The 26,638-nt window shown below is 37.4% G+C and overlaps 1 protein-coding gene and 1 long non-coding RNA gene across 2 annotated transcripts in view; one reads left to right on the plus strand and one right to left on the minus strand.

Annotated features, from left to right (window-relative positions):
• The window catches only part of LOC136341585 (leukotriene A-4 hydrolase), a 289,106-nt gene that overhangs the window by 181,474 nt on the left and 80,994 nt on the right, over positions 1–26,638 (minus strand). The gene's annotated exons all lie outside the window — the stretch shown is intronic.
• LOC136341594 (uncharacterized) overlaps positions 16,212–26,638 on the plus strand; it is a 58,998-nt gene continuing 48,571 nt past the window's right edge. Inside the window, exons 1-2 of the long non-coding RNA XR_010732515.1 lie at positions 16,212–16,343; positions 16,402–16,560. This is a non-coding gene — a long non-coding RNA (uncharacterized lncRNA). The remainder of the gene's footprint in view (positions 16,344–16,401; positions 16,561–26,638) is intronic.

Below are 26,638 nucleotides of genomic sequence, written 5' to 3' on the forward strand. Positions count from 1 at the left end.
TACGTTGGAAATAGACGGTTAGCGACGCCATTCTAAAGCTCACACTCGCATTTCCCGCACTATAAATAGCATTAAAGGGTACATATCTGGAATCGTAATATTTGAGCTTCGTCACGTAATACCTGGGGATATTACAAGATTTAGAGGCACTCGTAAACACGCAACTGGAGCGAAATCTCGGCAATTCTGCCTGCAAGAGAACATAAAGCGAGTCTGTTTAATATTAAGGAAATTGCTAATGGTTAGAAGCAGGTCGCTCCGTGTTTACGTAACATTCTGGGGAAACTTTCCTGGAAACTCTTGCTTAAATTGTAATTTCAGCAGGTGTTTTGTCCTGTACAGCCCGGCTCGTAACCCCATAAAAACGAAATCTGGAACGTGCAGGTTTTAGACAAATTAGACACCGGATATAAGCCGGCGGAAAAAAACCTCCAGCGAATGATAAATTGTTTGTCCAACCTACGAAACTCATTTCCAGTGATTTTCGTTTAGGTCTGGATGGGGTGGCTTTAAAATATTCAAAACGAGGGTTGTGGAAAAACGGATATTTCAAAAGAGGCCTAATGTTTCAGGGAAAAAACGAAATTATGTTATTGGATCTGACGGGTATAGGATCTGCCCCGAAGGGATATGAATAATATTTTGGGACCCGTTATAGGAATTCAGAGAGACAGTTTTTGGCGAAACTTTCAATGATATTTACTATATGCGGGGTCTTTTTTAATATCAAAATACCAAGGTTTTTGTGGATTATAGATATACGAGAATTCGAAGACATTTCAAACTTTTTCGGGGACAGGTTGAATACTTAAGTAAACAAATGAAACACTTAGATTTTTTTGTGTCAACAGTGATACAGTTTAAACTAATCGCCATAGATACATTTGAGCTAGAAAGAGGAACGAAAGGTGAAACTCTAGTAAAATTTGCAACAAACCAACAAAAACATTTCTCCATTTTCGACATGCCAGAAATACTGGCGACATTCCGTCGTGGCGCCGAAAAGTAATTATTGAATAAATTTCAAATGAAGTGATTTAATTATTTGTTTTTTGATCAATTATGTAATGCAGAACCATTCCTCGGTAAATATTAATTATTAACAAGTCACAAACTCATGCTCAACGATTATTAAACTTTTACAGTATCCCCCACAACCGTCTTTCCCTCTTCAAGCATTACGGTGCTATAATTGTTACGTTTAATGATATTCTTTGGGATAGCACCTTTCTAGACCTTTGATTCCCTTAGAGCTTTGTGCCTACCGATTCTTACGAAAGTAAGAATGAGTAATGAAAAATTAAGAAAGGTATTGGTTCAGTTAGTTCATGTTTTTAAAGGCATATTGAAGCGACAGAGAAATGTGCGTCATATCATATTGAGTTATGCTTCAGATATTTCTGCCTTTCTAATGTTGATGGCATCCACCCAGCACCTTTTAATGGAGTTTGAAGGTTGCGCAACCAGGTGGACGACAGTAGGTAATGGAATTAAATCCTTCTTGAACTTCTAAAAATTTAAAACTTGGTATACCATAAGTATGCTTATGACATATATATAATACACTATAAGTCGGTTCAATCGAACCAATTTATAGCATTTTCGGAACTTGAATGAAGAGAAGTTCATGTAGGCTCCGAAAATTATTACGATGCAAAATTGTACAAGACCACTTGCAGTTCACAATGGCTGGAACCTATTGCTGGCATTTTTTTACCTCTTGAACAATTTCGTGCTGCTTAACTGGAAGATATTTTCTCAGTTTCATTCTTTCCATGGCAAATTGCTACAAAAGACTTTCCCCACTTAACATGCAGACACGCGTTCCACTTTCACAAGTGTTGAACTTTCGATTTGGCTAGGAAAACCAGTCTAGAAACATAAATTACTCAGGTACTCAATATTACTCTGACATTTACGGTCAGATCAGCGGTAAACCTCGAGGTAAACAACCGATACACACAACTCAAAATAATAAAATCGCATGTTAATTACCAAAACAAAACGAGCCGTAAAGCATATTAGTTCAATATTTTCGGTCGTAAACTACCAAAGCAATTATCGTTCTGCATAATAAACTTCGGGCTTGAAGAAATTGGCTGCTTCACAGCTTTAATGTCGCCATCTAGTAATTACTTAATATGCATAATTCTATATGTATAGGGTTGCACGTAAGCTGAAACATTACCCTTTTGGTGACGTTAGATATGAAGCAAAAATGGGCTTAGTTGAGGGGAAAAGCAATTTGCTTGAAGCAAAATTAGTGAAAATGCAGTAGCAGATCGGAAATGATGATAAACATTTGCGAAATTACTATTCCAAATCCCTTATTTTCTGTAAATATCGCAAATGTAAACGTAGTCTAAATGATGTTATTTCATTATCTGGCAGTAGCGAACGCCCGCAGTTACGTTATAATGAAAACGGAGTCGTCGCTGTTTCGAGTTGCATTTCTCATTGAATTCAATGTTTTTGAATTAGGTGCATTGTTTTCGAAGAACGTTTTAAAGTGATAATTTCTAGAATTTGTCCTTTCAAATTTAGTATTCAACTAATTTCATACAAAAATTGACTCCTCTTTTTCTCCCTAAAAGGCGGTATTAAAACCCGTCTAGATAGGATCCTGCAGCCGAAAAATTCAATGCATTTTAAACAGCTTATCAAACTTTTATTTCAAACAAAAGTAAGCTAAAACTTCGCTTCTTTCATCGATAGTCTGCAAATAAAATCCAAGTGCTTTTATTCGATTACAGCGATTCTTTTCTAATTTACTTTGATTTTTACGTCGAAATGGTATTTGGCTGAGATGCGGAGCAAAAACCTTCAAAATGGCGAAGCTCCGTTCCCGCTATATTTAAAACAGTTTACTTTTTATCCACATAAATCCAAGCGGAGTATATTCCTGATGCAAAACTTTCATAAAATATGGAAAAAGAAATGCGATGCCGGTTAATAAATAGCGTAATATTAAACCGTCCTTTTACGATCTCCGAGATACATTGCTCTAGTTTCGCCTTCGGAGACTAATTTTGCAATCGTCCTTGGATGTGGGAATTGATCCCCAATAGGGGGAATTCAAAGCCCTCTAAATACCTAAAATAACAGAGAGAAAAGCTCTTAAATTTGATGAAACCATGTCGCCGCCGCAGTGTTATTGTCGCCGTCAAAAATATGGCGTTACAGTGGCTGCGCCAAATGCTTTTAACTTCCGAATTTAATTTGCGACGTGACTGCACTCCAAATGAAAACAGAACTATATTACTAACATCAGTTATTTCTTTAATTATTTTCTGGTTTAGGGCTTTCTCATAAACCAAATTGATGATGCCAATTTCCTTTTATTGGCACTTTCTAATGCTCGATGCCAGCGATTCACCTCTTAAACTTAAAAATACTGGAGGGTCGTCAATTCAGAAACTATCGGTGCTCACTGTAGTTTTTTCACTCCGTTAAATAGGTATATATTGCGGGGGTTCACTAATTTGACCATTTACCCCTTTTTGGTGCCAGTCTAATGCAAGGACTAATCGGCCTTTACCATGGAGTTCTCGACAAGATTTGTATTAAATCCTGGACAATGAAAAATTTCGCTTAGCGCCTTTTTTGCACAGAAGAGCTAAACGCAATGACAACGTGGAATTATTTAGAATAATTTAAACCTCGGTTTTACATACATATACAGCGTCCCGCAGTAGTGCGTCAGACTGCCGTAGCGTCTATACCAATAAAGTTAACAATTTTTTTCTTTTGCAGGATTACGCAGCACATAAAGGGGCGTTACCAGAAATTATTTTCGAATGTACAGAGCGGCCCGAAAAGGTATGACGATGTACAGGGTGTCTACTAAATGATATGATTCATTTCAAGCGGTGATTCCTTGCCACATTTCATGAAAAAGAATGCTAATAAACGTGTGTCGTGTCTTGCTTCGTTTCCGTGATGCAGGGTTTCAAAGTTTTTTTCCGATTTTTCATAAATATTTTCGGTCTTAAGGGCAACATCTCGATGAAATGCGGTGTTCAGAGGTTTTCCAAGATGAGAAATTCAAATATGATATCGTGTGACAAGGAATCACCCCTTGAAATTAAAGCTATCCTTCAGTTGACATCCTGTATAACTTCGCTATTTCGAATGGAACCCCCAATTTTTTCCTTATTTTCGAATTTTTCGTTTCATTTTAAGATCACTTTATGTAATGTGCGCTCTCCTTAAAATTTACCGTTTATGACTTAGAAAGAATTTGGCAGCTCCAAGGTCCACGGAAATCGGTATTATGCGCCAATCGCTGTGAATTTCGGAATCGGTCCTCTGAGGCTCCACAAGAACCTAATAAGCTACGTTTTGACATGTTTTATCTTTAAAAACGCCCTCCGCAACCGCCGAAATAGGCCTGCGAATTTGCATGTCTTTAAATCTGGATAACTTGCTTATTTCAAATGGAATGTCTCAATTTGCTCGACGGCGTCGTGTTCATTCGTTCCATTTGAAATAACAAGTTATTGTGGTTTCAAGTTACCAAAGTTCGGAGACCTATTACAGCGGTCGCGGAACATTTTTTTTTATTAAAAGAAGTCGATACGTAACTCGTATGGTCCTCTTTGAGTTCAGAAAATTGATTAAGAAATTCGCAGCAGGTTCGCTCACAATCCTGATTTCGGTGGAACATTGCAGCTGTCAAGGTTTTTCGTATAATTAAAAAAACGGCAAATTTTAAACATAGGAGACCTTACATAACCTGATCTTAAAATTCAACGAGAAATCCGAAAACCACAAATAAAATGGGAGGGGGAGGGGGTCGTTTAAAATAAGGAAGTTGTATATAGTCACACTTTTTGGGGTCACCCCATGCACTGGAAATAAATTTCTAGAAATTCGCCTTGATGTGCTGTGAAACCCCACAAAGAAAAAAATTGTTAACTTTATCAGTATACGAGGTAAGGAAGCCTTACGCATTGCTGGATCGTGTATACTCGCGAACTGCATCAGTGAAACTGAGAAGATACTGCGAGAGCCTCGCCGGCATTGAGCATCTTCTTTATGGCATTCCAGGAAGTGTAAACAATTGCTGGAGTAGATCGTTCAATTAGAATTCCTAAAGGGGATCTTTATTTATATTTAAATAACCAGAGTTAATTTAAGATTAATTTGGGTGTTAATCTTCGTATAGATCTGAACATTTGGTCGCATAACGAACCACACAACGACCTAAACGCCGAACAAAACACTAATTTGGACGGGACCAGATACACGTTTGCAAACCGATTTGCAACTCTTACAGGCTCGTGGTCCCATCTAAATCAGTGTTTCGTTCAGTGTTCGGTTCTAGGATTCGGTTTCATTCTTTTATTTGTATAGCAATAACCGAACCTCTATCCAGCAAACCATAATGGATAAATTTCCAACAAATCAATTTTCTACCGATGATATCGAAGCATACTATCTCGTTGTTCTATTATTGATATCTATGCAATACTATTACGCTTTTGTTATATCATTCAATTAGTTCGAACAAAAGTAACACAATGGGAACATAAATGAATGCCAATTTTGTGTAAATAGACATGAGGAACTTGGTAATTAAATTGCATATTAAAAGGTCAAGTCATGTCAAGAGCATTAATAAAAAAACAACCTTGTTAGGAAACCGACAGAATATAGGTTAACGTTGCATAAATCTAGTAGAATTTGAATCATTTTTGATTATCAGGGAATAATTTGCATTTGCCGTTCAGTCTGGAGGGTGATAATGGAAAATAATAAATAAACGTGTGATCATTTCCTAAAATGGGTATCGATCCTTTGTCTATCAGCAGCGTCACTACAGAAGCTTATCTTATCTACGTCTAAAAATTAAGATTTGAAGACAATTAAATATTACTGCTCTTAGCACATATGACGCCCCTGACTCGTGAGGAGTTTGGCAAAAAGACACTTTTGACGAATTTCAAACGAGAAATGCCGAGACCTCACGCGATCCTGATCGTAAATCTGGGCCTGGTTATGTGAGAATTTCTGGAAGATTTTCATGCCATCGACCGATTTTTCCTATCATCTTCACGTGACTTATACAGTTTCAAACATTTGCGTCTTCCCATACGCAGCCATCTAAAAAAAAATCACTCGTAGAACAAATTTCCATCTATTCTTATTAAGCCAGAAGCCCACCTAATTCCCATGTCGAATTACTCCTTTGAGTGGGGACCAAATACGAAATTAGTCGATATTAATTCCGTATCCAGTCGCAGAACACGCAGAGTTTATCCCTGGAAGCCAATCACCCGAAACTGCCAACTGTGCCAGAATCGATATATCAAGGGGCGTAATGAACACGAATGTTGGAATGTTGCGAATTTATGATATTCTCGGGTAAGGTAATCAATCCCCTCTGGAAAGCAGCGGTCTAGGAATCTTGGAATGATGTACAGCCACTTACTTTCGGCTAATTTTCTAAAATGGAGACCCACGTAAAGTCGGATTCAACCCATGGATCACATTCCGTTCATGGAGGAGTTATGGTTCTGTAGAAGTTATTGTTTGAAGGAGTTGAATTTCACCTGTGGACGGAGCCCCATTTAATGCGCAGCTCTAAAATGCAGAACAAGCAAATCGACACAAACCCCCCTCACGATAAATAAACTTTCCTACAGGCGTAAACATATCCGAATAAATAATGTATCAGTTATACGAAGTTAGAAGAAGTTCCACGAGCACGAAGGGGATTTTTCCATAATAAAAGCCAAGACCCAGGCCCTCTTCAATACATAAAAGTTTTCAATTCTAAATATACACCTTATGCAGGCCGTAATCACGGTAAACTAAAGTGGTAGCATGACATTATTTCTCTCCCTTAAATTATATGCATTTATTAAATAATGGGGGTTTTTAAACCAGAGCGTCTTACGTGCATTTAATGTTATATATATATATATATATATATAATATATAAATATTATATATCTATGTATATGTTGTATATACACATATATACACTGATATATACATAGCCTACTGCTGGCGAAAATCCAAAATATCCTAGGCAAAACTAGACTCCCGTTCAAAATTTCAACTCACTGTTCCTTAAACATTCCGTGACAAGCTCTTTGAGCGAATTTGTATATATGTGAACACATTGTTATTCGAAATAGAACACTGCTTGCGTGAATGGAGGTGCGTGCTGGTCGAGGAAATATACTTGAAAATGGTAAAAGTGAGTAGAAATTTGACGAACATCTGATTACGTCAGCAGGCGGAAATGGCCCGCGAAACAAATTCGCCAGTTTACCTGGTGATTTATTTTTATTACCGACTTTCCTCACTTTTATCGACTTAGGACGCGAGGATATTGTAGGCCAAAGTGCCCTATGTTGGTGCGATTGGCACGTAACACTTAATATCAATTGTAAGCTCAATGATGGAACAAATTAAAAGACGAAGAAGTGAGGAATAAATTTTGAAAAAAAAATCCAGTGATTGGGAAATTTCAAGTTTAAGAAACTATAAACTAATAAGAAGTGTAATATACCGATGATACCCTGGATCATTCATTCATAACGTTCATCCAGGAAAATTTACGTTCTAGCCAGACAATTAAATCTTCGCCAAAAATGCCCCAGCGGGTGTTAACCCCAATTGGAAATTTATATTTCTGATAGAGACGAAAAAACTGATAAAAGGCACTGGTTATCATGACACATCCTACGCGGAAGGATTATAACTATATATGTGTCCTTTTTGCGATGCATCGAGAACTTTTGTATAGTTAAAAAGGGGTGGAAGTCACTGGTCAACAGTTTGGGTTTTTTAAAGAGGAATGTTTGGGCTTTCCAATGCCCCCTTTTTGAAGTCAATCAAGCAAGCAAGCCCAAGTAGCGTCGTGACAAAGTCCAAATTGGTCTATTGGGATTTCTTTTTTAAAAAAGCGCATTTTAAAAAAGTTTCGGAAGGAAGCAAAGTTTGCCCAGTACGGTGCTGCTTTTTTCAGGAAGTGAGGGGATTTTTTTATGAGCCAGCTTTTTGAATGTACACATCAGCCAGAGCCAGTAGCCCAACTCGGTTCTGATAGATTTATGATCTTTTTTTTTTATATTTGAAAATCGGTTTTTGGTCGATTTTGCCAATGAAAATTGAACTAGGTAAAGTGTTCAATGTAGGTGGCTTAGAATAGAAAATCAAATCGCATCAGCATGTACTGTGGCAATTTTGCGTAATTTAGTTAATGTGAAGTGGGGTAAGTGCGTAAACGGGGTAAGTGCGCTCCCGCGCCCCATTTGTTGTAGTAAAAATAAAAGTGTACTTGTTGAAAGTTAGAAACCTGCTTAAAAGTGATTTTAATCCATCGACATAAAATTAGCTTCCTTGTTTGTGGGTTGCCCCCAAAATAAATCGGTTAGGTTACGCTCCAACAAAAGTGTGTGCAAGTACGAATTCGCAATTAAAGTGCCTTGTTTTTTAGTGAAATATCAAATTCCAATTAAAAAAAATTGGTAAGTATGAACATTCTTAACTAAAATTTAAATTTAAAATGAGAATCGTAGATTGTCTTCTAATATTTATTGAAAAATGCATTAATTTGCTCATATCTCGAAATTATTTATACATGGGACAAGAACATATTAGACCGCTTTTTTCCCTGTCATGATATAATTTTTTTCGTTTTTTTTTAGTTTATATGTAATGTTTGATTTTCGTAGAACCGACAACCTATTTCGGGATTATGTCAGAAAATAAAATCGATGAAAGTATACTCAAGGCACATTGCAGGAAGTATTAGAAGCAATTAAAGCTGAACGCATAAATGATTATGAAGCAAGCAAAATAAAATTTTTTTTTTATATCATAAATTTTTACGCAATAAAATTATTATATATATTACTTTTTTAACTTATTTTTCTTTTGGAGTTTTTTTTTCACTAAAATTGCTATTTTACACTTACCACTAAAAAGTCCAATGGTTTTGCTCCAAAGTATGTAAGTTGTGGATTAAAGCAAATTTTTTTTATTGCGGTAAAAAGCATTTTGTGGCTGAATTAACACTAATTCTGCTCTGGCCCCTTGGCCTGTGATGTACGGCGTCGAAACATTTTACAGAGGCGTGTACACGCTTGCCCCATTTTCGGAGAAATGCAGAGCAGTTGACTTTTTTTACATTTCGCTAAAATACTGAATATTATGATGGAAATTTCATGTATTCGTCTATATAAATTAAAAAGCAATAACCCGGAAAGTTCTTCATATAAACAAATATTTGCGTACATACGCATATATAACAAAATATACTTACCGGTGTAAATCGGATTTTACCAGAAACCAGGCTGCACTTACGTCGCTGCACCTTGGTCGACCACTGAAAACTTTGAAAATTTTTAGTTACTGAGCACCTTCTGTGAATTCTCCGAATGTTTCTGAACTAGTTTCACGGCAGATTTCTGCTCAGTTCGGCGAAACATGATCGAGATTTTTTTTCGGAAAACTCCGATTGTGGGATGTTAATTTGGTCCACCCTGTACTCGCTCCAAAGCCGAGTAAAGAATACGGCAATGGCATTATTTCATTACCATCGGCATATCCGACGGAATACATTAAATGAAATATGTTTGAAGGTCTCGTTTACGCAATCTGATATAAATCAGCTGTTGATTTCAGCTTCACAGTGCATTAACGGAAACTTAACTTGGTAAACAATGTCACCGTAAAATAGCTTTCGGATTAAGACAAGAAACAAGTTTATGTGTCAAAACACGAGCAAGCGAGATGGTATAAAGAGTTTCGACTTTGAAGGTGACAATAAACGATTTGTATGTAAATGACTAGCCTTCGAAGCTGCCTCCAGCCCACCAAGATGTTATATAATGGTAAATTGCATTACAAAACTTAATTAATACATATTCAAGTGTATATAGGCGCGGTTTTTATATACGGTCTAATTACCCAGAGGATAAATGGTTATCAGAGACGTAGTTGTGTTTGCGCGGAAAAAGTGACAAAACAACAACCATATAACTCGAATGGCAGCTTTCTCAAGGTATTCCTCGAAAGGCATAGGAACATGATAATCACGGAAGAATTTTAATTGTGATATTTATGTATGGGACTGAAAATGATACTAAACAGCCTAAAGTAGCAATCGGTGCAGAAAATAAATTATTGACAAGGCAACCAATTATTGTTGCCTATTTGGAGTCAGTTCCCATGACTTCGCGAGTAATATGTGGATGTCGAGACGTACAGGGAGGGACTCGAATTTCTCCCATTCTTTTCCTGTAATTCATGACTGGGTCACTGTAAATGTATTTATTAGATGAACGATAGGAGTACGATTTCGACATTTACTGTTAAAAATACCCCCATGGCAATTAAAGCAACTCACTCACAATGCTGGCATCCACGAGGTTGAACGGAATATAACGAGCGTAATCGCCCGAGGTATCATAATAAAGCAATTTGGGAAATTAATGTCGTCAAATTATGGGGTTTTGTATACCATAAAATAACACAAACGACCGTAGTGTTTCGATTGACAATCGTGAGGCAACACAAACACGCACTTCTTTGTATGCGTGTGGCGATAACAAAATATTCTCTTGAAATGGTACTGCACAAGTGGAAATTTCCCCATGTCAGGATTAAGTTTAATTATAGCATCATTACGTCGATCCCCTCTTGGTGTAAGCCATAGGAATACAATTAGGTTATTGAGACCGCATTATTAGAGGAGTTTGCGTAATTTTCCAAGCAAACACGCCTGGCAACGAGAAACAAATTTGTTTCGTCTCGTGTTTCTCAATTGACTTGTTTACATACTTTGGATTTTAATTTAACAGGTTACTGAACGAAATACTGCCGTTCGAGCTTAATTCCTGATGAGGGTAAAGATTTCCTAGAGTTCTAACGGAATTAACAAGGATCTGGATGTTTACCGGAGACAGAAGCATGATGAGCCAAACTACGAGCAAAGGTGCCTGGCATGTTGTTTATTCGTTATTAACCGTGTAATTAGAATTTAGCATTTTATATAGTGCAGCATTGTTCGTACATAATAAAGGAGAAGATTTGAGCATGTTTAAAAAATGATTATCGCTGTTCCTATTGCATTCGGTGCAACCGAGACGTCCCCAGAAGGAGTTGCCTATGCACCACCCATAACAGGAAACGTTCCAATAGGCATAGGTCCGGCGATGCTTCGTTAACGAAACACAAGGCGTTTCATCAGAAAAAACCATCGGAAATATTTTTTCAAAATATCTGAGACATTTTTACACAGTCACAACATTTTTACCCGCAATGCGCAATCATGAATTGTTCGATGCAAGGAAACTGCTCTGACGAGAGATAGTCGGTTGCAATGTGTTGTGTGATTATACTGGGTGGTCCACTTAACGTGACAAAAAAAGAGGTTGCCATTTGAGATCTCAAAGTTACTCCCGCCCCACCCCCAGGTGGTAGGGTAGGAGAGTCGTGACTGGTGTCATTGAGTCGGCCCCTTTGACACAAACAAATCCAACTGAAAACTTTTTTCAACGCCACGCGTAATTTTCCTGATATTTTGATTTGTCAAGTTAAATAGAGCATGCGGTAGAAGCTGCTGGACATCCAGGTCCGCATAGGAATCGTCGTATTTGAAATAAAGAAGACTTGCAACAATATTCTGAAATTGTCAAGAATAATTCAATGGAAATCGAACATCAATTGCAACGGTACACTCGAGTTTCTTCCATTTTTCAGCCTCTGGTTCTAAAATGTATCGATGGATTTGCAAAGCAGGCTCAGTCGGGATAGATCTACCCATGGGGCCCCTTACGAGGACCGGTACAGGGTCGTGTGTTGTAGAGATTCATTAATACAGGGGAACAGGGGAGATAAAACAAAACGTGTAGTTCAGTATTTGATGAGTACTCTGTTTAGAATTAATAAATGGATTAGGTTGAGACGAAGGCAATGTTTTGAATACAGAAGTGGGTTCATAAGGTTTATGCCACATATTCACGTAAGAAAAATTGGCAAGGTAAAGAGGTGTTTTCAATTTTGAAAATTCACTCAGAACTGTTTCGGTCGTAGAGCTCGTTTAGCGTAAACTGAATGATTTTTCTCCTCTTTCATCATTTCAAGACACTAATTATCGTCCCTATTCTGTGTTTCATTTTCTCAAAAAAAAAAGGTTCTTAGACCCGCCGATTTGCCCCTTCCCTCCATTGTTTGATATCCAGAAGAAAAGCCATTTTGCTTTTGCACTGGCCAAAATGCTTTAGAGCGTTACGTTTTGCGGTCACCGTCATTGGGTTTTGCACTTGTATAGCGCGCAAATTCGTATCCGAAAATGGACAATCCCGAAATAAGATAAATCGTGATCCAATTAAGTTAAAAGTGGACGGAGAATTTAACCAAGTGAAAAGTTTAAAAGGAAATGTCGTCAAACCGAATTAACCATCGTCGAGTGGCGACGGGGTGGCGAACGGCCACTCACTGGCCTGCCAGTTTGCAGTTTTCTTAATCAAGTTAGCCCCTTTCCAGGACCGAATTTACGGCCTCCGGTTGAACTGACCCGTGTGATCCTACTAATTGTGATATGTACGAGCATCCGACGTAGACTGGAAACCCATAAATAGCTGCTCGAACTTCGGACACATATTAGGTTAGTTTGGACAGTCTCTAGACTGGCTTAGTTTACATGGAGTGGCTGTCAGTTCTTGTAATATCGCCGAAGGGAATTAAAGCCTCTGCTTGAAAATTCCACACCGAACCAGCTAAGCTAAAAATAGATGTAATATTCCAGGTAAAATAATGTCTCTGCCTTGGAAATGAAGCCTTCCTTCAGCACACCCCGCACAACCCTGGAGCGGCTCTATTGATTAGATTTTAAAATTTCAACAACTAATGTCTGGCTCCCGTCTATCCTATTATTACGAAGAGGTAAATACGCCGAGTTAGTTCAAACATAAATAAGCCACAAGCTTAATTCTTACCTACTAATTAATAGTTTGGGAAGTAACCTTGTACCCCCGCATCCCCGTGCAACTTCTTCAAGTTCACTCCATCCTTGTCAAATTAGGTTTTAAGACGGGCATTACCTTATAAACTCGGAAACTAGGTCGTTGCCTATCCAGGGACAATATCTGGGAAGCCTTTTGAGACTATCCTCCATTATAAATTATACGGTGCAGGCTCGCAAGTAGCTGCATATTAATAGGCGATCGCTGATTTAGAGCTGAGTGCATTTTCTGGGATAGAGTCTCAAATCCTAGGAATCGGCTATTAATTCATGAGGGTCCCTGAAGCTTAATATTTTCCTCCAGTCGAAAGCCGCAGTTAACAAGGTGAATTTTGCACACGGTTCTAATGCACATAGCGCGCATTCTTGTCTATTACATAGATGAAAAATGTGCCAATATTTAATAGTACGAGTATTGCTATTTGCCCATAAATACTCTTCGATTTGACGTTCCCTAATTGGAGTTTTTGTTTATCACGATATCAAACGGACAACGATATACTTAGTTTAATTGCAATTTTCAATTTCGCTGCACGTTGCGGGCTTTTACAGAGATGAGGACGCATTAATTTTTACAACAGTTTCAGTTCGAGCTTTTATGACTCTCGAAAGCTGCAATATTGAAAGATGCATGTTTTCAAGGTATAAAACAATACTCGAAAGGCATTTCAACCTTTCGACGGAAAGCAATAATATAATGTCTGTAAAACCGTAAAAAAGAGGCTGAGGAAAATCGACAATGCGGTCCTCGAATACTCGTTTCTGTTCGTTGTCTGGACCAACTTTAAGGAGTGTAGGGGCACCATAAAATGGACAGGATCAGTGACTGGCAAGATCACTAAAACCGTTACAATTAATTTATCGATTTGAACGATATACAGAAATTCATTCAAATCTTTAAAGTATTTCCAAACTATTTCCTTTCCTTTTTCCAACTTTCTCTGCTGCACTGCCACCGTAGTGTCAGCTTTCCGGTTTTTTACAATGGGTTTTAAACTCCTTGATTATTGACACTAATATTCTTTACTACTGGTATTTTTCGGAGTAGCCTCGCGTATAAGTCGAATATGTAGTCGTAAGAGATTTTTAAGGTTAATTCTCTAAGAGAAACTCTTTCACCGGAGTAGCAGAAATAGAAATAAATTTTATAGCGATTAAGTTCCTGCTAATGTCTGATAGAAAAAAATTTATAAAGGAACTTCATATCAGTAACAAAAACTAGTTGAATCATAAAATTCCCCTTCGTGTATAATTCGTGCATCGAAAATTCTAGATAATTTTAGAGCAATATGCGTTCGTGCAAACTGAATAAAAAAAAGCACTCGTGCAGTACGCGTATTCGCGTTTTTTTATTCCAAAATGCATTCATGCATATTGATCTAAAATTACTGGCTAATTTTAAACGCTATTGTAATAATATATATAATTGTAGCCTCTTGTATTACCTTCTTTTCAGTTTCCCGGCATTATTATTGGACCTGAATTTTTGCTCATCTGCAAAACATCGCTGTCTTTCGCATATATTCAGCTGCACCTGAAAACTCCATGCTTCTCCCTGGAAAAAAATTTGACGCTCTTCCAAGCTCTATCTCTCCCAATCCGTCCGTCCCTGTTCGTGTTACAAGCTCTTCGCAAGCATCAACACCTACACCGATTCCATCTACTTCCTATTTACTAATTCACCTTGTAAAGCAGCAATCTTAAAGATCAGCCAACAACACTTTATATAGAATTAACCTTGTTTTAAAGAGTAATGAAATAAATCCGTCCGATAATTGCATTTTCTCGATGCAATTTATCACAGCTCGCAGGAAGTATCTACTTAAGATATTCCAGCAACATGCTGGGAAAATTCACTTGACTACCCGGAAAATAAAAACCACTCGCAGGAGACATTAGAAATCCTTAACAAACACTCCCGTTGCAGGAATTTTTATTGAGGATTTGCAACGCAATCGACAGTCAAAACTATTGTTAAACAATTACCGTGTTCCTTTGACCCTCTGTGGTTCTTGTGCCTACGTCACAATGAACATAAATTAATCAGGCATCAGTGTTGCGTAATTGTCTCGGTCCTAATCCTTAGATTAAATGGAGATCCAGCCCGAAACGCGCATACACACATGCCAATTCAGACCATACCGGTGCTTCTGTACATAACACGTGCAGCCTACCGTTGATAATCCGTATTAACATACTGTAATAATTAATGCCCAAGTAATGAGGTATTGTACAATATTATAACAGTAATTATGTGCAATAGACCCCTGTGCTCTCTGAGGGATTAGTTTCAAAGGGATTCCGGAATGGGACAGATCTTCACGGTGCAATTAGCAATCATCGTCGAGGGAATAATGCCATGCAGAGAAAAGCTATTTAACGTAGGAGTGAATATGATGTTCTCCATGCCCCTCACATTCATACTGAAGCTGTTTTAGAGCTTGCTCTTTCATGAAAATAGTAATATCATCGTGAGATACCTTAAACAAATTCAGCCACTTGAGTTTGGGAAGTAGACAGTTCCCTGAGACTGACGCCAAAACGGTTCAATTAACACAATCCAGATATGTGCCAGGTCAGCAAAAAAACATGATTTCGGCATGATTTTTACCGTGAATTGGGTTCTGAATATGCAATAGCTCAACCCCTCATAAATTTTTCGGAACCGCAGAAATCCTATACTCTTTTCCCAGAACATGACATTTTACTTCGAAATCTTTTCGAATTTCATAACCTCATTTTCGTTATATACACGCTGCATATATTACATAATCTAACTTTTTGCTGTGGGCTTAAGTCGCCTCGAAGCGAATTGAATCCGATGTACCTTTAAGTTATCCAAATGGATTTCTGCCAGCATCCAGATGTAGTATCTTCCGTCCAAGTTTGTACAGAATTGCAATTTTAAATTCCAGGATCTGATTGTGATCTACCTCACCATAACATATATTTACGGATGGTTCAAATCACGTAATTTTTTATTCACGTCACAAATGTAACATTTGAAAATTACCTTACGTAAAATGACAAATCACATAAATTTAATAAGCTAAAAAAGGATAAAGATATATTTGAATGTCTCACATAACCCTGTTTTTGTACAGTTCCCGCTAAATTTATTGACATTTGATCTTTTGTTTTTTTATTCATTAACTTTGGCGATAAAAATGTCTTCTTTTGCGAATTAAAATTGTGTTGCTGGTTATTTATTATCGGTGTTATTATTATTATTGTGGGTTTTAATGCCCAAATGCTTACGTGTAAGGAGCTTATGGCGTCTCTGCAACATATTAATTTTGGGAAGATGCTGATATGAACTCTACGACATGTATAAAAAGTTACATGATTTGAACTATAGGTAGAAACGACTCATTGTATTAATATACTACGATATTGAATTTATCACGCATTTTTAGCACCTTCTGCTTGCTGAGGAGCTGAAGATACAAAGTTGCTACTTCAAGCAAGTAGACCAGATCTCGTGGGACCTACTGATTCACGCTTATGCTAAATTCTCTACTCGTCAAGAACCTACTTGGACCTCCTGACCTTGAGACTACACACATCCTTCCACTGTAAGTACACCTTTCCAAAGTAAATGTAGCCTTCGTGCTCCTAAGCAGCGTTTTGTAGATTCGGGCTATCATATATTAAAATCCAATTTCGTTTTTTTTTTAAGATTGAAATAAAATTTAGAAATGACGGTTCACTGAACAGTGCAGTACACTTCCGGGAAATTAATCACTGACGCGATCTTTCAGTTCTCGAATAATCTTGTACATTTTGGGCCGAACATGTGTAGGGGGCAGAAAGATGTTTTCGATGCTTAGGCAACGGGCCTGTTTTGATAGATTCTTGAATCCTTCGTTATCTTGGCTATTCATCAGCAGTTGCCCTCAAGATTTAGGATGGTCAGTAAATTCTTTTCTCAAATTTGCAAAATTGATAAGTTTAAAATTCGAATTTCTCGGATATTCTCGAATGTTGGTTTCTATTTATCCCAAGAACAGAGTTTTGTTCTCCTAACCATACTGCAATTACTAATAAGCTAGAGGGTTTAGCTTTCAAATAGACTGAAACATGGTTTTTCGGATGTCTTAATGAAAATTGGGATTTCGGACCACTGCTCAGCAAAATATTTTTCTGTGTGGCCACAATACGTTGCAGCTTTCGGTATTTAAGCTGACAATAATTTTATTCAATATCAAAGAAAGATTTTGTTTAACACATAATTAACTAATCCTCCCCTTACTGAATATTCGAATGCAGCAACCGAAACGCATTATTATACGGTCGACATATATGGTGCACATAAATCAATCAGGCATTATTGATTCAGGACCGTAATTGTCTCTAACCTAAGATTATGCCTAGATCCCGTTCGAGGTCTGCACACAACACGTGCATTCGAACATGCATAATGCACGTCAACGTCCTGATTTAATTACTGCAATACTAATGAGATATTATGTAATTTAATTGCTTGCCTATCTACCTATAGGACTAAGGGCGATAACTACTTTCGGTTATATACCACATATGAGTGTATTATGTATACATATGGGGATAGTCCCAGAAATACCTGATCTAACCCGTGGATGGAAATTTTTCGTTAAAAGATTACCTGCCTTACAAAGACGTAACCTTAAAATGCTTACATCTAAAGTTTGAGGGTGTTAAGATGATTTATATTTATTTTCGAGCTATTTTTAGTTAACGATGTTAGAGATTTTGTAAGAATGGAAAAAATTGGCTATCAATATGTGATTCAATAGTGTCATTTGAAAGGTCTTAGTCCATCCCACATCAAAGCGGAGTTAGATTCTACTCTGAGTAATCTAGTTCTTCGTTCACAAGTGTCAAATGTCGGGCGGCAAAGTGTAAATGCGGTCACACGAGCTGCCAAGACGAACTCCGCAGCGGTCGACCCCATGACACTCCAGATCTGACCACTCCAGAAATTGTGATGAAAATTTAAAAGACTGCACTGCAGACAGGCATTTCAAAAAGTACTGTTCATCGCATTTTGACCGAAAAATTGAATATGAGAAAGTGGTGCGCAAGATGGGTGTTGTGATTACTCACAATTGAACAAAACCAACGCAGTGAGGATGTTTCAAGGGAGTGTTTGGCAAAGCGTCGCAGCAATAAAGCCGAGTTTTTGCGTCGACTCATCACCATGGATGAAACATGAGTCCATCGTTTTATACCTGAGACGAAAGAATATATAAAACAAAGGCATCAAAGGGAAGAATCGGCTGCAAAGAAGGCGAAAACCGTTCCATCTGCAGGAAACGTGATGGCGTCAGTTTTTTGAGATGCCCGTGGGATAATTTTTATTGACTATCTCCCTAAAAGAAAAACAATAAACGGAGAATATTATGTAAATTTATTGCAGCATTTGAGGGAAGAAATTTAAAAAAAGAGGGCGCATTTGGCGAAAAATAAAGTTTTGTTTTATCAAGGCAACCACCCTATCCGCCAGATTTAGCCGCCTCAGATTATTTTCCTGCTTCCAAATTTGGAAAAATGGGTCAATGGAAAGAGGTTTATTAATAATGAAGAAGTGGAGTCTGAGGTTGATGCCTGTTTTGCAACATTCGAAGTTTCTTACTATGAACAGAGTATAGAAGCGATAGACCGTCGCTCCGAAAAGTGTCCATTTTAAAGGAGACTATATTGAGATAACGTAATATTTTCCAATTTTTTTTCTTTATACGTAAAGTCGGGTATTTCTTTGGACTATCCTCGTAATGACACTACAACGTAATTGACTGCTGCAATATACAATTTTTAACCATTACCTTTCTGTGCCATTAAGCTTGACTATTCATGAACTTGAAAGATCACGAATGTATAATCTTGATACAAATTAATAATAACAGGTTTGCGTGGAAATGTATCGTTGATCTGCGTGTTTTTTTTCGATTTGTCTTGATATATGGAGGGATCAAGGCTGTTTAACTAATAAGTAACGATGTTTGAAAGTTTATCTGTAAGACCGCTTTTCTGCAAGTTCTTGTTAAGTCTAAACCTGAGAACAAGTAATGGTTGCGAGGTATGTCTGTACGATGAGAAGTTGCCTCAATTCAACATCACGTTTCTAACAAGCGGGTTTCAAATGATGCTTCTAAAATGTCACTGGTGGAAAATTCAATACAATTTTTAATCTCACTTTTGATTTTTTAACGTTTTAATTAAAAAAAAAATAGCCATTTTGATGTGACGTTATTTTTGCGAATGATATAAAATTCTAGTCGATTTTTGCAATTGCAAGTCATCAGCCCCTTTGGAGTCTGAACCTTAATTACACCACGGTTACGACTTTGCCAGAAAAATATATCATCCTAAAACAAAGTAAACGCTTCCACCCTGTAAACTAGGCCCCGTTCTCTGAAAGGGGTTTTATCTCAGTCCCATTCAAGTAGCGACTTTGAAACCGTCTACACTTCTTTAAAAGTCGTTTTCTTGATATACTGTTGTTGGCACAGCACTTCCCGTCGAAATTATTTTCCCCCGAAACTCACTTTCTAATATAAAAGAAAACTTTTAACAACTTTCGAAATAAAGCAATCCCGCTTGATTTGTATCTTATTAATTACGACTTCGGGAGTTTCAGCGTTCGAGTGGAGTCGATAACTTATTCCCTTGAGATATAATTGCATTTTTTGTTGATTTTACCGAAATTATCGCTGTCCTTTGAGTTGTTTTTTTGAGGAGGGGTCTAAAATTCAATTTCATGCACTCTAGCCAACCCCAAGAATCGAATTTTCGATCATCATTGAGTGGTGTTCGGCATTTACCTGTGACAAACAAGAATTTGATTAGAGCAGGTTAAATGCGCCTAAATTGCTTTATTGTACGCATTTTTAGTTGAAAACAGTTTGAATGTTTTCCCAAGTTACTGGGAAACCAGGGAGAGGCTTCTCATTAGTCTAGCAATTTGCTCTGCCAGATTATTCCTGAATAAAAAGAGGCGGAACGAAGGCAAATAGGCCATTACCTATGACAATAGAAAATCCGTCTTTCGTTATTTGAACTCCATCCGCACAGTGTTTGTTATCCAGAAATAGGAATATACCTGGTTTCTGTATCGGAACTTTGAAAATAGGTTTGTGCTCTTTTGTGTCCTGGAGTCGGCAGCAGCATAAATACTAACGAGGATCGTCTGGATAATGTAAAAAGATATCATTGCCTTTAAAAATGAGGAGATTTTTATATTTGATATTTCGTATTTCGCTTATTGTGCGGACGTATCCATGGAACGGATCAAAGTAACTAAAGCACAAGCATTCGTCGAGCTACTTCAATTTCCAGCAGCATAATAAGATGCGAAATATAATGCATAATATCCCGTCCTTAGAGACGTTGCTAGACGAGCCAGAACTCTTAAAGCATTGACTTTAAAATACGTATATCGGTAATCTATTTATGAGATTGCCAGTCATGTTTCCATAATTCAAGCTGAGCACAGATTTCCGCCTATACAATCAAATTTAGAGATTTCGGAAGTTACAGGCACAACTGAAAGAAAACAGGCATCGCCAATTTTAGTCCTATGGGTACATCATTAAAGCTCAGGCGATGACGGCGAAATGTACGAAGAATGCAAAACAATGCAATATTTGGACTATAATTACCAAATTGTATAAATCAGCTTAAAGAAACTTTCAAGGTATTTAAGAGCTTTTAGCTTCTTTCCTAACTGACAAATGTTGATATTTGAAGGCAGCATTCCAGAATTAAAAAAGCTCAGAAAAAAATTCTTGAAAACGGTTAGAAATTTCCATCCTCAATGCCAGATACTAGAACTTTCTACGAGAACCTTCAAAATCACCTGCGTCCAACAAAATTAAACCCTTTTCGTGGATGTTATTAGGTCGAGTCCTCCGCAGCTGATGCAAATCAAAAGCAGAGAAGAAAAGGAGACCCAGTTGGTACCAGTGTACCTGTCAATGCTTCTTTCTCTCCCCAATGAATCTACGCGCAATAATTACCAGCTGCGAATGAATACCAGTTTATCAAGCGATAGTCGCCGGCAGTACCAACTCTAGCATTAATTGCGTACTAATTTTGCCTCCTCAGCTGAGGTCGGCCATAAAATGGGACCGCTTTTCAGTACTTAATGGTCAGTTAAATATGTTTGATGGTACGTACCGAACGTGACCGAGCAGGAGTGCGATCGCCCTGCCGATAAACGTAAAAAGAGACGAAGAGTCGGGATTTAAGATGCTTCTAAACACGGTCTCACTGCCGGCCCATATGCACCACCTCGGTACCGCGCCGCCTTATCTTGATGGTACCAGGACCATCACTCACTTTGGTGCTTTGGAAGTCTATATTATTACGGCCGTTGGCGCTGTTTAACTGCGTTATAAGTTTCAAGATCAGGCGACTATCAGCATAACAAACATATAACTCAGGGGAGTTTTTCGTGGGATGGAGTTATAAATGGCAAAAGATAGGACATAAGAAATACAAAATATCCCCATCTGCGATATTTCATCCTTTTTATGGACGCGGGAACGCCATTGGTGGACGTCGAATTTGAGATACAGTCAGATAATAGTGGAAAATGACATCAAACAAAACGGCCTGTTGGTGGAGAGTCGACGATGGTCTTATCGGGGTTGGAAACTTGAAGGGATGTTTCCGGTAAAAAATAACAGGGCGGACATCTTTCGAGCTCTGAATGGGGACTAAATTTGAGTTTTGAATCCGGGGAAATTCAATGGGAATGGAACGAAGAAATAAACTTTCCAGTCTTTCTGTTAAACGTATCTATGACAAGAGGGATGATATGATGGAGTTTATGAAAGTGTTGCGATGATAGCAGTATTATTCGAGTTCATTGGCAGTAAACATCTATCGCCATCAAAAACGAATGGAAAATAATTTATTTAGAGCATTTTTATGCGTATATTTTGTTACTCGTATTTTAAGATTCTATAAGACCGTTTATTTTATTAAAAACGGCCCTTCTATATGTATCCATCAATTCGACATATAGGTTATAACGTATCATCATTGAGATATTTGAGGAGGTATAGTACTCTGCAAAATAATAAAAAAATGTTAATAGACCGTGGTCAAAACGCTCTATTTTCAACATACAGTGTGGCCACATTTTACTTTCTTTCTCGTATTTAGTGTTTTTCTCACGTATGCCTCGAGTTAAATTTATGAAATTTTGTATACCTATTTTTTATTACTATTACTATTAATCATATATCGTAAAATAAAATAAACCTAAACGAAAACAAAATTATTGAAACTGTCGAAAAAGTGTTTAAAAAATTGTCAAATTTTGCCACCCTGTATATCGAAAATGGCGAATTTCGATAATGAATTTTTTAGGTTCTCTATTATTTTGCAGAGTACTATCGCTGCCTGAAATATTTTCATGCTGCTATGCAATATCGAAATATTTCTGAAAACTGGAACGAACGTATTATGCACATGATTGAATCACCACTATGAACAGTGTTAATTATTTTTGGGAATCTAGACATATCGAGATATCCTTAGGTTTTTAAAAATTTCACTAAGCATTAAAAGCGTTTACTCTGGCTCCATGTATTTTTAATAGATCGTGACTACTTCGTGACACTTCAATATGAAATTTTGCTTCGCCATTGTGTCAACAAACCCATAAACCAATTTCAACCGCAAAATAATCTCTAAATAGTTTTAACAATAATGATAACAATTAATCAACAAGTGCAGATAAACTGTCGTGCCCCAGTGCACAGTGGCCAATTTTCCAGATCAAAGCATTCCGGCCATAACGCTTGTGTTTTATAGTTTTTACGTTACGCAAAAACAACGAAAACCCCGGCATAGCGCTCTGTAATTATGTTTAATAAAATAGTTCACTTTTAATAAAATTTATCGTGTGCATTATTTTATTATCGTCGTAAATAATTAACAGGAAATTAGAGCCATTATTTACTAGTGCCGCAATTGCGCACATGATTTTATCAGTAAGTTGTCCTTTCAGCTTCTAATTTTGATTATTCTGAGTCATGCTTTATGCATAAAGGCGATAATTCATAACAAAAATCCTTGAAGTTTTTCGAGATTTATGCGATTTTTTGTTCACTCACAAATTACGAATCAAGCTTAATTAACCTCCTAAGTAGCCTTCTTCGACCCACTCATAATAATATCTCATTGGAAATAATAATATGTACTCAGAATTGGAATTATCCTCATAAAGCAATAAATTATTCAAACTGGGGCGAATATTGGATATCCAGAAATAAAATTTCCGGGCATATGGTGTCAGTTTTGGTAATACAATTTGCATTAAACAATTTGCAATTTGGACTGAAAATTAATTTTATTTCGAAGCATGCCCGATAACTTGGTAACGATATTAGAGAACTGTGTAATAATAAAAAATGCATCAAATAAAATTTGAAACAAATAAATGTGTGATGTGTAGTTGGAATAGAGAATTGTTACATTTCAATCTGGGAAATATGGGAATTTTATATTAGATTTGAAGCTAAAAAGTCAAAGAAAATTGCATAAAAAAGTGGAAAATTGCATAAAGAAAATAATTTCCTTTAGAACTAAAAATTCTGAATTGGCACAGTAATATTCCCAGGGTTTTTTTGTTTACCTGCCCAAGTTTTATTGAAGTAGATATACCTTACAAAGGAAAATAGGAAATTGTCTTAATGAAGAATGGAGGAGAAATATTCGGAATCGTATATAATTGCCCCAGATATTGTTTTAGCAGATTTCATGGTGAAGAAATAGAATGATTTGAAAAGTGTGTTTCACTCAAATGATTTGAGTTACCCTTCTACGAGAGCAGGAAATCGAGAAGGCAGCAAGAAAATATTTGATTAATTTCAACTTGAAAGAAGTAGAAAGCCGGTTAAATTGAGAATGATCTCAGAATATCTTACGAAGGGCAGATCATTACCCTACAGCAGAGACAACAATGGTCCTAACATCTAGTCCTGCAGAATCGTCACACCGTACCGACTACTGCCTGCAGACCCTCTACCAATCGTCACCGTTTGACTGTGACTCATCAAATATAATCTAAACTTCTGCAGGACAGACTCTTGGATTCCATAGTAGACCCTTGAAGTCCGGCAACATCTGATGGATTCACACAGTCGAAAGCCTCAGGTCAGTCGCAGATGACGACCTGAAGCCGTAGACTCTCAGGAGTTAAGACCAACGTAAATATTCTCAAGGAAAAGAGAAAATAGTATCGTCGGTAATTTTAAAAGCTTGAAAAGTATACTGGGGGTCACCCATCAGGCCATAACGTGAACTAGCCTTTATTACATCTTTGTTAAGCTTCGCAAGAGTGCAACGAAACATGAATTTGAAGGTGCATCCACCAGCCACCCTTAGAGTCAAACACATAGTAAAACGTCGCCGCTCATCAGGTACCTGGACGTTTACGACACCGTCGGGCGATGGTCAATCAAAGCAATAGAATCATATGACTGCATATGCTAAAAAAGGATAAAGATATATTTGACTGTCTAAATATAAGTCGATTTTTTACACGGTTGCCGCTTAATTTGTTGACATTTTAGTTCAATTTGTTCTTTTGAGCACTAAAATGGCGTCCATGGTTATTTATTATTATTGATACAATGCTCAAATTACATATTAATTTTGAAAAGATGCGGCATCACTGCTGATATAAAGCCTGTAAAGTGCATAGAAAGTTACGTGATTTGAACCATAAACAAATGAATTACGATAAACGACGATGCGAACTTTTTTATTACGTCGTTAATCAGCGGCGATGTTCAATTCTTGGCGAGGTGAATGGCGAGGGGATTGGCGAGGGGAACATTGAGGGGGATGGCGAGGGGAACGTTGAGGTGTCCGGCGAGGTATGATGCTTCAGTATATTTTTACCCTCAGGTATGAACGCCGCTCTTTCTACGAATCAGATTATTGAGTAAGTGAAGAAGACTCCTCCCGGGAAATTAGATCAAAATGACGTTTGTTTGCTCATATCGCACATAGCTGGACTGTGTTGCCTGAGCCATTCTGACGTCATTCCTATGGAAATTTTCCCTTCCCAAATTCAAGACCGTGGATCCCACCAAAAGTGGTTTTGAGGTAACTTCACTCAGTGAAGGGCATGCATAATAACTCTTGTTTTAACTAGTTCTGAACGAACATCAAGAGAACGTCGAAATTAAGTTCTACGTTTGTTCGAGTGATTTTCTCATTTTGGAGAACAATTCTTTCGGCACCTTTCGCTGGCCGCAGCCATCGATATAAAGCTTAATAATTTTGAAGATTTTTATACTGAACTTTTGTCTAACACTTATGTAGATGAGCTTGATGAGGGGGAATTACAGTGTGAAAATACGAACCATTGCTGTTTTTCTTCTTTGGGTCAATAAATCATTCGAACCTTTACTTCCGTTATTCCTGGAAGATAGAAGGGAGAATTTTATCGCTAAGGGAAAAAGCTTAAGTATCTCGATCATAAAAAAACTGCCACCAATCATTATTTTATATCAAAAAGGTAAAAATGTGGGCTATCTATAAGGTTCGGTGGTCAGCCGCGTATATTGGCTATCGATCAGTAGAAAGCTGTTTGAGTGATGGGTTAGGGCCGTTCCCCAGATAGCTTTCGGCGGTTTTACGACAAAACTTTTTTACGCTTCTGCCTGATCCGATGAAATATGGCGGCATTAGTAAATTATGTGTGTAAAAATCAACAATGGCCCGGACTAGTTTAAAAAATGATCTCAATTTATTTATTGAAATAAAACGTCCTCGGATATCGTTTTGCTGTTTCTGCTAGATTTTCCTATTGTGGCCGGTGAAATATAGATATCCACAGTTGACGGGGTATTCGTTTGTTCGCTGGAATTTATGGCGTTAAATCACTTGTCGATAGACAATTTCGGCGAATAAAAGTTGCGTTTTCAACTCTTCTGACACAATAATAGAAAACAAATAGTCTGCCATTTAATACGATGATAAAAGGCGCATTAGGCCACCATCGCTGACAGTGAAAAAGGACGAAGTGACAAACTGTTCTATAACTTTATAATAGATGATGTTTCTAAACAATGTTTAGCAGCAACTCACAAAAACCATCACGGGTATTTCCAAACGGGTCTCTCCATAGACACAAACGCGGCCTCGACTTATTTAATTCCTCGTTATAGTTTATTTTTATCTGTTATATTTGTGAATTCTAACAATAATTGGCCACGCCGCGTTCATTTAAATATTTTTACATAAATATTTCGGCGGCATATTTAAAATGGGGCGTCATTTTTTAATTGGCGTTTCGACTATAGGCCTCGTAATATCGTTACGGCTAATGGAATGTGCGTACGTTCAGCCGGTTTCGACATTCCTGAAATGCATTAACTACATTATATTTTCGTTCCCTGAAATGAATTTTTGAACGAAATCATGGAAGGAAGTATTAATTCAAAAAAAAATTTCGGTAAGTGTATCTCCTGGTTCCACGCGAATACTAGTTCCTCTAGATTCACAAAGAGGGCCCCCTCGGGAGTAATCGACCACTGTGGGAAATTCTTTGGGAGTATGTAGTGTCTTAAATCAGGTTGTTTCTTTGAGAGAAGTCTAGCAGAACAAGAAAATGTGAAGCTTCGGAGAAAATTAGAAGTAGAAAGCACA

This window comes from Euwallacea fornicatus, chromosome 10 (genome assembly GCF_040115645.1).
Source record: "Euwallacea fornicatus isolate EFF26 chromosome 10, ASM4011564v1, whole genome shotgun sequence".
In the NCBI taxonomy this organism is placed as follows: Eukaryota; Metazoa; Arthropoda; class Insecta; order Coleoptera; family Curculionidae; genus Euwallacea; species Euwallacea fornicatus.